The sequence below is a fragment of the Jaculus jaculus genome, chromosome 3, assembly GCF_020740685.1.
Source record: "Jaculus jaculus isolate mJacJac1 chromosome 3, mJacJac1.mat.Y.cur, whole genome shotgun sequence".
NCBI classification, from domain to species: Eukaryota; Metazoa; Chordata; class Mammalia; order Rodentia; family Dipodidae; genus Jaculus; species Jaculus jaculus.
In genome coordinates this window covers 88,793,309-88,805,245 of record NC_059104.1, presented here as the reverse complement: position 1 = coordinate 88,805,245, position 11,937 = coordinate 88,793,309, and positions in this window count along the sequence as shown.

The following is an 11,937-nucleotide window of genomic DNA, read 5'->3' as shown; positions in this document are numbered from 1 at the left end:
AAAGTTCCCCAGTATAACGTAATATCCCACCCTTGATCTGAATAACTACTGACTGATTTCAGTCACTATCCTATTATCAAATGTTATAAAATGCCATCTAGTTTATACATTCCTGCACCAAGTTTCTTTGATTCAGCATAGTCTGAAGATTCATCCATGTGTATATCTGTAATTAATTCATTTTCATTTCTAGGCAATATTCACACATGAATATACTATAATTTATATAGTCACTCACCACCTAAAGAAAATTTGGATAGTTTCCAATTTATAACTAATATAAATGAAACTGGCTGAAAGTCTATACACAAAATGAGCTTCCATTGTAGTTTGGCAAATTCATAGGAGTTGTATTTTCTACATTATACCAAATATGTAACTTTAATTTTACAAAAATATTCCACAAGATTTTTCAAAACAATTATGCTATTTTATGCTTTCACCACAATAAATGAGGGTGCAACTGATCATCAATATTTGGCTTTGTCAGTATGTTTAATTTATTCATTATAAAATTATATGGTGATTTTATTTACATTACCCTGGTTTCCAATGATATCAATAGTATTTACTTATACTTAGTGAGAATTTACATATCTTCTAATTTGACTATATATAACCGACATGGCTACAGTATTATCTAATTAATGGGTCTGCATAATTTTTTGTCAAATAGATCTTCATAATATTTTCTCCCAGTCAGTGGCCTGTTTATCATCTCGTCAGTAGTATATTTCAAAGAACAGAATTTGAGATATTTATGAAGTCCAAATTATATTTTGATTAATATTTTTGTTTTAAAAGTCTTGAGAATTTGGGCTAGATAGATAACTGAGCAATTAAGATACTTGCCTATAAAGCCAAAGGACCCAGGTTCAATTCCCCAGGACCCACATATCAAGATGCACAAGGTGGCACATGCATCTGGAATTCGTTTACAGTGGCTAAAGACCCTAGTATGCCCATTCACCTCATTTTGAGGTAAAAATTTATGTGTATCAGGCAGGTGAAATGGCTTAGCAGTTAAAGCATTTGCCTGTGAAGGCTAAGGACTGCGGTTCGATTATCAGGACCCCCATAAGCCAGATGCACAAAGGAGTGCATGTGTCTGGAGTTCATTTGCAGTGGCTAAAGGCCCTTGTGCATCCATTCTATCTTTCTATCTGCCTCTCTCTCTCCTTCTTCCTCTCTCTCTCTCAAATAGATGAATTAATGAATAAAGTTTTGTGGGTTTTTTTTTTTTTTTTGATTATCAAGAGTGCTGTTTTCATGGTGAATCTGGTACCAGCACAAGGGTGAAGGAGATAGACAGAAAACAATCAACTCCTACCTAGCCAGATATCCAGAAGCACAGAGGTATCCAAGACCTCATCAGTGAAGCAGCTTTAAAATGTACCCAACATTGTTCAGGGAAATTTGTGGAAGAGGGTTGGAAAGAGTGTCAGAGCCACACCTTGGGTCATGATACACATAGACACTGCCTCCTAGCCATAAGTGATGGCTGACCCCACAATGCATGACCCATGTTCCCCAACTAGGGGGGGTCCCTGCAGAGGGGGAGGACATGGAGGAGGCTAACAATGGTACCAACTTGACTGTATTTACTGGGTACAAAATTAATTTTAAAAATATGTGTATTGAAGCATAGAGTTCTCAGCTATGCAATTCTGAAAAATAGATATACCACCAACATTACCATCATTCTATTGCAGTGATCCCCTATAACCAGGCTGTCAAATTTTTTAAGAACATAGATTAGTTTTATCTTATAAAATGAATCATATGGCATGTGGTCTTTAATCTGGCTTCATTTTTTTTGCCATGTAGAGCATGTTGACTATAGTGATTCCACCTCAAAAGAGTGCATTGGTTTTGCCACCCCTCACCACTACCAACCAAGCTTATAGCTATAGTTTTACCACCACTAATACAAGGTCATGGTCATAGCTGAGCAATTTTCTCCTATTGCTGGTGTCCTGGTATTTGGCTGGGAATTGACTTCTGATGAACTCATTCAATTCAAGAGTGAAACTCGCCACCTTATGCCACATAAGGCTTCTCCAAGTATGAATTTCTTACTAACTGGATTTCCTAATTTGGGTTTGGGCTAGGCTACCCAAGACGAAATACTTAAGGTACCAGCGTAATAGATACTTTGAAAAGTTTCTCAAATTTTATAATATAAAACAAACCCTATAGAGAAGCTACTGCAGTTTCAAAACTTCAAACAAGTATTCAGAGCTACATGTGATAGTATATACCTATAATCCTAATACTCAGGAGACTGAAGCAAGACAATCATGAGTTTAAATCCAGCCTGGGCTATGTAGCAAAACTATGTGTATTCATACACACACACACACACACACACACACACACACACAGGTTTTATATATAGGTACCCTTTAAAGATCTTGGGCCCTTCTTTAGGCAAATTCTTTACCCTCTCCGAGATAACTTTGCCCCTAGCCTCCAGGATTCTGATTACTTCATTAAGTGACAGATTTGATAATGTTCACCAAGCAAGCACAACAGATGCTTGCTAATTGTCATTTTCTTATTGACATTTTATTTCATTTTGCCACTTCCTTTGTTTCTCTCAAAAACTAAGCCACAAATATGTGTCTGTGGCTTTAGATTCTAACTCAGGTCTGCTGCCATATCGCCCTGAGAACACAATCTCATCTGATCTCAGAAGCCAAGCAGGGCTGACCCTGGTTGGTCCTTGGATGGGATATTCTAACTTATGATATCCACACCTTCATTAGAGGATAATGTGTGCCATGAGGGAATTGAGATTTCTTATTCTCTCCTTGGCTATGCTGCTAGCTTACCCTACTTCCCAATGATACTTCTCTAGTCTCTCACTGATTCTTTCTGCAGCCACAGGTTAGAGATAAGCACTGCTTCTCTCTTCTAACCTTCCAGGTGATTTGAAGTGAAAAGTCTGAAGCTCTTCCTCAAAATGTGCCTTTTTCCACACAGTCTCACTCCTCCCCACAACACTATTTCAGAAATTTAAGCAGAAGGCCTTCTATAGATGTCAGCTGTCTCAAGAAGGGCACTTAATTGTCTAATTACAGGCATCCTGATAGCCAAAGTCAAAGGCAGCAGAGAGTAGATCAGAAGGCTGAGTCTGAAAACTTTGCTGACTGGGGAAAAAACAAGTGCTTCCTTGTGGTTCAGAAGGTTCCATTGAGAAAAAAGGTGCATGAAAGGAAAGCTCAAATGCAAATCAGTAGAATAGAAAGACAAAGATATCACCTCTACAGACTCCTAGATTGTACTCCCTAGGCTCTTCTAACTAGTCTGTCAAGCTCAGGACGGCCTCGAGCCAAACTCCTGTCACAGCATGTGCTGCCCCAGAATCTGTGCTATACAGTCGGCTTGTGGTCAATTTTACAGAAACTCCTTGGCCACTACATTCAGGATGAGTCTGTATTAGAAACATGGTACTTCTCAAAATCTGTGCATTGCAAGAAATACAGTCTACTTCACTGAGCACAAAGAAAATCTGCAGGGTCTTCATGGGCATCAATCTACAAAATCATTTCTTCTTGCTATATGAAATCATCATAGAAGACATTATTGGACCCCAGCTATCCAGAACTTATCCAAGAGTCTATTTTCAACTGGAAATTTTACTTCAACTCTGAATTTTAAATGTCGTTTCCCCAAATTTTCTTTCTGTTGAGAGTTTAGCCAACTTTTTTTTTTAAACAGCCAAGAAGTTATTTCTGCTTATTCAAGTAAAAGACCAAAAGTCTACTCATTCACTGATTTTTTTTAAATATTTTTTGTTCATATTTTATTTATTTATTTGAGAGTGACAGAAAGAGACAGATAGAGAATGGGCGCGCCAGGGCTTCCAGCCTCTGCAAACGAACTCCAGACACGTGCGCCCCCTTGTGCATCTGGCTAACGTGGGACCTGGGGAACCGAGCCTCGAACCGGGGTCCTTAGGCTTCACAGGCAAGCAATTAATCGCTAAGCCATCTCTCCAGCCCATTCACTGATTTTTTTTTAATTGGTATTTATGACCCTTTAGCTGGCTGGATGCTCAGAAAAGTATTCTTCCCAATATAACACAGAAAATTATAAATAAAAATGCAAGAAATAAAAGTACTAAACCACTAATAGTTTCAATGGTCCTTACAATTCAAGATAAATAAATTGTCTCTTCTAAAAGGAAGCTGCATTACTAACAAATCACTAATAACTATATCCCTCAAATTACTTCTGTCCCTTAAATCTGTCAGATACTTAGCTTGTTATCTTGAGCCTCAGATTTCTCCATCATGGCTAAAATATCTAAATTCACCCCTGTATTAGTCAGGGTTCTCTAGAGGAACAGAATTACTAGAATGAATTATTTTATAAAGGGAATTTATTGGATTAGCTTACAGTAGTCCAATAGCAGTTGCAGGCCTGAGAATCACCGAACCTGGTAGCTGCTCAGTCCACGTGGCCAGATGCCTCAGCAGTCCCGACTGGCACTGCAGATGGTGCCGGAAAACCTGGAGGCCTCCTGAGGAGCCGGAAAGCCTGGAGGCTTCCTGAGGAGCCGCTGGGTTTCGATCCACGTGGGTCTTCAGTTGATGTTGGTCTTTAGTCCGCACTGGTCTTCAATCCACGCTAGAAGGTAGGGAGCAGCTCTGGCAGCCAAGTGGAAGGAAGGAAGGAAAAAGAGAACTCTTCTACCCAGAGCTTCCTTATATCAAGTCCCTCTCTGAGTGGGACCGCCCACTCTGGGGGAAGGGCTCACCCTGGGAGAAAGACCTCCTCCTTTAGTTGATCCTTCCTAGAAGCAGCCTGTGGATTACTAAACAGATCAAGTTGACAACACCTTAACTATCACAAGTCCACCCCTTGTCAACTTGGCATCAAATCATGTCTCCTTACATCATACTTAATTTCCAAATGAAAACAGTAACAAGCTCATAATTCCGCCTAACATCGCATAACTATCCCACGTACAACCGGAACCGCAAAATCTTCCCCCCAACACAAGCTTAGTCTCTAATACAATGGGTATAATATAAATTCAACAGTTTAGCTAATGATACAATCTTAATATTGGTGTAGATACAACAATCTGTTATCAAGGCAGGACAGAAACATTGCAATCACAGTCCTCGTTTCTGTAACTGATCACGTGGCCTTAGCTGATATTTGTAACTGCCTTCTTCTACTACCCATTCTGTATTCCCTCCACCTTCAGCAAGCACCTCGGCAGGTCTTGGTTCTTTACCTGGAGGGGTAACCCATACCTTCATTCCTGAAGGATCTGGGCCATTTATCACACTACTTCTATTGGGTTGTTGCAGTCGTCCATTGACTTTGACAACAGGACATGGTAACACTAACAGACGCCCTAAAGGATCTCCTACACTCCAGGCATACTCTTCCTTACCGCCATTGTGGAGGAGCAGCCCAATTTCCCCCTGGTAATCTGGATCAATCACCCCTGCAATCACTGTAACTCCTTTCTCAGCCTGTTCACTCAAGGGCATTAGGAGCCCAAAGTGACCAGGGGGAAGTCTTAGCTTCCAGTTCAATAGAATGTTCTTTGTGTCTCCTGGCAAAAGCACTCCCCCCTCTGGGACCAAGACTTGTAGTCCAGCAGAGCGTAAGGTTGCGGGAACAGGAAGCAAAAATCTAGCTAACAGGTCACTTGGGGTGATGGCAAGTGGGACCATTCCCATTTCCACCCCTTGATTCCTGGACCTGTGAATCCAGGCTATAGGAGAAACAGTACCATATAGAGGACGCTGATTCAGAGCATATACAGCCTGCTGGAGGACACTCCCCCAGCCCTCCAAGCTGTTGCCACCCAGTTGGCGCTGTAGCTGTTTCTTCAAAAGGCCGTTCCACCGTTCTATCAATCCAGCTGCTTCAGGATGGTGGGGCACATGGTAAGACCAGTGAATTCCATGATCATGAGCCCACTGCCGTACTTCCTTGGCGATGAAGTGGGTTCCTTGGTCAGAAGCAATGCTGTGTGGAATGCCATGACGGTGGATAAGGCATTCTGTAAGCCCACGGATGGTAGTTTTGGCAGAAGCGCTACGTGCAGGAAAGGCAAATGCATACCCAGAATAAGTGTCTATTCCAGTAAGGACAAAACGCTGCCCTTTCCATGATGGAAGAGGTCCAATGTAGTCAACCTGCCACCAGGTTGCTGGCTGGTCACCCCGAGGAATACTACCATATCGGGGGCTCAGAGTCGGCCTCTGCTGTTGGCAAATTTGGCACTCAGCAGTAGCCGTAGCCAGGTCAGCCTTAGTTAGTGGAAGTCCATGTTGTTGGGCCCATGCATAGCCTGCATCTCTGCCACCATGGCCACTTTGTTCATGGGCCCATTGGGCAATGACAGGGGTGGCTGAGGAAGGAGGTTGACCACTATCCACAGAACGGGTCAGCTTGTCTACTTGATTATTAAAGTCATCCTCCAGTGAGGTCACCTTCTGATGAGCACTGACATGGGACACAAGTATCCTTATATCCTTTGCCCATTCAGAGAGGTCTATCCACATACACCTTCCCCAAATGTCCTTTTCACCAATTTTCCAACTGTGCTCCTTCCAAGTCCCAAACCATCCAGCCAAACCATTGGCCACAGCCCATGAGTCAGTGTATAACTGCACATCTGGCCATTTTTTCTTCCAAGCAAAATACACAACCATATGCACTGCCCGAAGTTCTGCCCATTGTGAAGACTTCCCTTCACCACAGTCCTTCAGAGTTGTCCCAGAAAGGGGCTATAATGCTGCAGCTGTCCACTTCTGGGCAGTGCCGACATAACGTGCTGAACCATCTGTAAACCATGCCCTAGATCTCTCCTCCTCAGTCAGTTGATCATAGGGCACGCCCTATGATGCCATAGGTGCATGCTTGGGGACAGAAGGCATTGCAACAGGAGTAGCAACCATAGGCATTTGGGCAACTTCCTCATGTAACTTACTCGTACCTTCAGGGCCTGCTCGAGCCCGATCACGTATATACCACTTCCACTTGATGATGGACTGCTGCTGTGCACGTCCAACTTTATGGCCTGGTGGGACAGACAACACCCAGCTCATAATGGGCAGCTCAGGTCGCATAGTAACTTGATGGCCCATTGTCAAATGTTCAGTTTCCACTAAGGCCCAATAGCAGGCCAAGAGCTGTCTCTCAAAGGGAGAATAATTGTCTGCAGATGATGGCAAGGCCTTGCTCCAAAATCCCAAGGGCCTCCGCTGTGATTCACCTATGGGGGCCTGCCAAAGGCTCCAAACAGTGTCCCTGTCTGCCACTGAAACCTCAAGTACCATCGGATCTGCTGGATCATATGGCCCAAGGGGTAGAGCAGCCTGCACAGCAGCCTGCACCTGTTGAAGAGCCTTCTCTTGTTCTGGGCCCCAATGAAAACTAGCAGCTTTCCAAGTCACTTGGTATATGGGACGGAGTAAGACACCCAAGTGAGGAATGTGCTGTCTCCAAAATCCAAATAGACCCACTAGACGTTGTGCTTCTTTCTTAGTGGTAGGAGGGGCCAAATGCAACAACTTGTCCTTCACCTTAGAAGAAATATCCCTGCATGCCCCACACCACTGAACTCCTAGAAATTTCATTGAGGTGGAAGGTCCTTGAATTTTGGATGGATTTATTTCCCATCCCCTGATGCGCATATGCTGTACCAGCAACTCCAGAGTGGTTGCCACCTCCTGCTCATTTGATCCAATTAGCATTATGTCATCAATATAATGGACCAATGTGACACCCTGTGGAAGGGACAGGCGATCAAGGTCCCTGCGAACTAAGCTATGACACAGGGCTGGAGAGTTAATATAACCTTGAGGTAAAACAGTAAAGGTGTACTGCTGACCTTGCCAGCTGAAGGCAAATTGCTTCTGGTGGTCCTTATGGACAGGTATGGAGAAGAAAGCATTTGCATGATCAATAGCTGCATACCAGGTTCCAGGAGACGTGTTAATCTGCTCAAGTAAAGAAACCACATCTGGTACAGCAGCTGCAATTGGAGTCACCACCTGATTAAGTTTTCGGTAATCCACTGTCATTCTCCAGGATCCATATGTCTTCTGCACTGGCCAGATAGGAGAGTTAAATGGAGATGTGGTGGGAACCACCACCCCTGCATCCTTCAAGTCCTTTATAGTGGCACTAATTTCTGCAATTCCTCCAGGGATGCGATATTGTTTTTGATTCACTATTTTCCCTGGTGGTGGGAGCCTCAATGGCTTCCATTTGGCCTTTCCAACCATAATAGCCCTTACTCCACAAGTCAGGGAACCAATGTGGGGGTTCTGCCAACTGCTAAGTATATCTATCCTAATTATGCATTCTGGGACTGGGGAAATAACCACAGGATGCGTTCGGGGACCCAGTGGACCCACTGTCAGTCTAACATTCGCCAAAACTCCATTGATCACCTGACCCCCGTAAGCACCTACTTTAACTGAAGGGCCATGGTGCTTTTTGGGGTCTCCTGGAATCAATGTCAATTCAGAGCCAGTGTCCAGTAATCCCCGAAAGGTCTGATTATTTCCTTTCCCCCAGTGTACAGTTACCCTAGCAAAAGGCCTCAGGTCCCTCTGAGGAAGGATAGATGTAAGTTTAATATTAAAACTTTTGGCAATTGTAGGGGGGTCCTTCCCCGAGGGAACCCGGCCAACCCTTCAATCAAGGGGCTCAGGATCTGTAAACTGGCTCAAGTCTGGAAACTGATTAAGAGGCCTTGATTCTCTGTTGCTATAATTCAAAGTGGCTTTATGTCCCCTTGCTGTGGAACTTTTCTGCTTATACAGACCAAGAAGAAACTCAGTAGGCTTCTTATCTATTTGACTTCTGGAAACACCATGATTAATCAGCCAATGCCAAAGGTCCATACGAGTCATACCTTTATGTGCATAATTTTGCCTATGCTGTCTATTATGAAAAACACGTTCACCCCGCCTTTGGCGATTCAGCGCTGCCACTTGGCCCTTGTTACCCCGAGATCCAGTTATGCCCATTGCATCTAAATCACCTAATGCAGCAACTGCAGCTCCCACTGTGAGGTCTTCTTTACATAAAAGAGCAATGATAGAGGACTTTAAGTATGCTGGCGCTCCCCTCACAAATCTGTTTCTTATGGTCTTAGTGAAGGGCACATCTTCTGGTCGCTCCCATTGTGGGGGCAAAGATGAGTTTACATGGCAAATCCACTCCAGCATTCCAAGTTCTCTGAGCTTTTTAATCCCTTCATCGACATTAAGCCAAGGGATATCAGGCAGCTCAAGCTCATTCACAGTAGGCCATCTTTGGAGCCATACTTCAGTCAACCAATCAAATAAACTCTTGGCACCCCTTCCAACTGCACGAGCTGCATTATTAAATCTAAAATCTCTGCTCAATGGGCTCATTTCAGTAAATTCAGCCTGATCTAATCTTATGTTCCTTCCTCCATCATCCCACACCCTTAAAATCCATTCCCACACATATTCCCCATGCTTCTGCCTGTACAAGTTAGAAAACTCCTGAAGTTCTTTAGGAGTGTACCTCACCTCCTCCTGTGTCACACTTTCTATCTCACCTTTAGGAGCCTGCCTAGCCTTTCGTCTGGTTATAGGCCTAGAGGCAAAGATGGGTGGGAACTGAGAATCACCAGCATTTTCTGCTGATTCCTCAGACAAAGAGGGATGAATTCCCCCAGGCAAGGGTGGGGAGGATAATCCTTCAGGATGTGCGGGTGGGGATACAACTGGTGCTAAGGGAAGGCAGGTCATATTTTCATCCAAAACATCTTCTTCAGAATCTGACACTTCAATGTCCCCAGGTTCTTCAGGGTCTTCCCACACATCACCATCCCAAGTCACAGGATCCCACTCTTTTCCAATCAGTGCCCTCACTTTAACTTCTGATAGTTGGTGAGGCTGGGATTTAAGCGTACGTTGCAAGTTGGCTAATCTCACAATGAGAGCTTGGGTTTGGTTTTCTGCAATTTTGAGCCCTGTTCTGGCTAGAGAGGAGACTTTCCTCCAGGGCACCTTTAGAAACCTTGAGATCATGTATGTGGGTCTTAAGCTTGGAATTTTCCTTTTTGAGCTTCTGCTGTTCCCTCAGTAGTTTGTCTAGAGATGCTAAAAGCAACCAACCAGCCTCATCATTGGTCTTACTTTTCCACAAATATTCAAATGTTTTAAATACAGAGTCACTAAATTCCTTGCTCCTCACAAGACATGAGTCAGGGTCACCAAATACATCTATCTCATGGAGTTCTTTAAAAAGTTCACACCATGGATTATTAGTGCCCTCTTTATTTCCAGTACAGGCACTCTCCTTATCACCAGTAGGGCCTTTGGTAGCACTGAAATTGGAGAACCAACCCCAGATAGCACTAAGCCCATTAGAGAAATCCATCCTTACAATTCTGTTTCTCTAGAACCACTCCTGGTACCAAAATCTGTATTAGTCAGGGTTCTCTAAAGGAACAGAATTACTAGAATGAATTATTTTATAAAGGGAATTTATTGGATTAGCTTACAGTAGTCCAATAGCAGTTGCAGGCCTGAGAATCACCGAACCTGGTAGCTGCTCAGTCCACGTGGCCTGATGCCTCAGCAGTCCCGACTGGCACTGCAGATGGTGCCGGAAAACCTGGAGGCCTCCTGAGGAGCCGGAAAGCCTGGAGGCTTCCTGAGGAGCCGCTGGGTTTCGATCCACGTGGGTCTTCAGTTGATGTTGGTCTTTAGTCCGCACTGGTCTTCAATCCACGCTAGAAGGTAGGGAGCAGCTCTGGCAGCCAAGTGGAAGGAAGGAAGGAAAAAGAGAACTCTTCTACCCAGAGCTTCCTTATATCAAGTCCCTCTCTGAGTGGGACCGCCCACTCTGGGGGAAGGGCTCACCCTGGGAGAAAGACCTCCTCCTTTAGTTGATCCTTCCTAGAAGCAGCCTGTGGATTACTAAACAGATCAAGTTGACAACACCTTAACTATCACAACCCCCAAAAGTTCTCAATTCTATTCACTTTGTCTTGAAATAATGTGTGACATTTTACTTAGCACCTTATAACCCTTATGCCAAGAGAAGCCTGACTCATTAGACTGAGGTCACAGATTGGACATAAAACCTCAATGTTAGCTCAAGTCCAACTTCATGATACAATTTTGTATTTACTTTGACACTTGGACAAAACCAACTTATAGAAATTTTTTCTCTGCTACCACCTTTAAAAAATTGAAAAATTCTCTTTGAGAAATTATCTTAAATTATTATGAATAGAAATAAATTTTAATGTTATCCTACTTGTAAAAGTAAATCTACCAGGGCTGGAGAGATGGCTTAGCAGTTTAGCGCTTGCCTGTGAAGCCTAAGGACCCCGGTTCGAGGCTCGGTTCCCCAGGTCCCACGTTAGCCAGATGCACAAGGGGGCACATGCATCTGGAGTTCGTTTGCAGAGGCTGGAAGCCCTGGTGCGTCCATTCTCGCTCTCTCCCTCTATCTGTCTTTCTGTCTATGTCTGTCGCTCTCAAATAAATAAATTAAAAATTAAAAAAAAAAAAACACATACAGGATCATAAGTCTTAAAAAAAAAAAAAAGTAAATCTACCAGAGAAGTAATGACATGGGAAAAAAAGTATCCTTGAATTCTGAGCCTAGATTTGAGTTCAGATGTAACATAAGCTGAGTAACAATGTATTTTCTGAGTCTCTTTAATATCTATTAAATGCAGCTAGATTAAATGATTAGTGAGGACTATTCAAGATTAAATGATATAGGGCTATAGAAAAGTTACATAAAATTAATAAAGCTTAAAACCAGGCATAGTGATACATGCCTTTAATTCCAGCACTCGGGAGGGCAAAGGTAGGAGGACTGACGTGAATTCAAGGACACCCTGAGACTACAAAGTTAATTCCAGGTCTGCCTGGGCCAGAGTGAGACCCTACCTCAAAA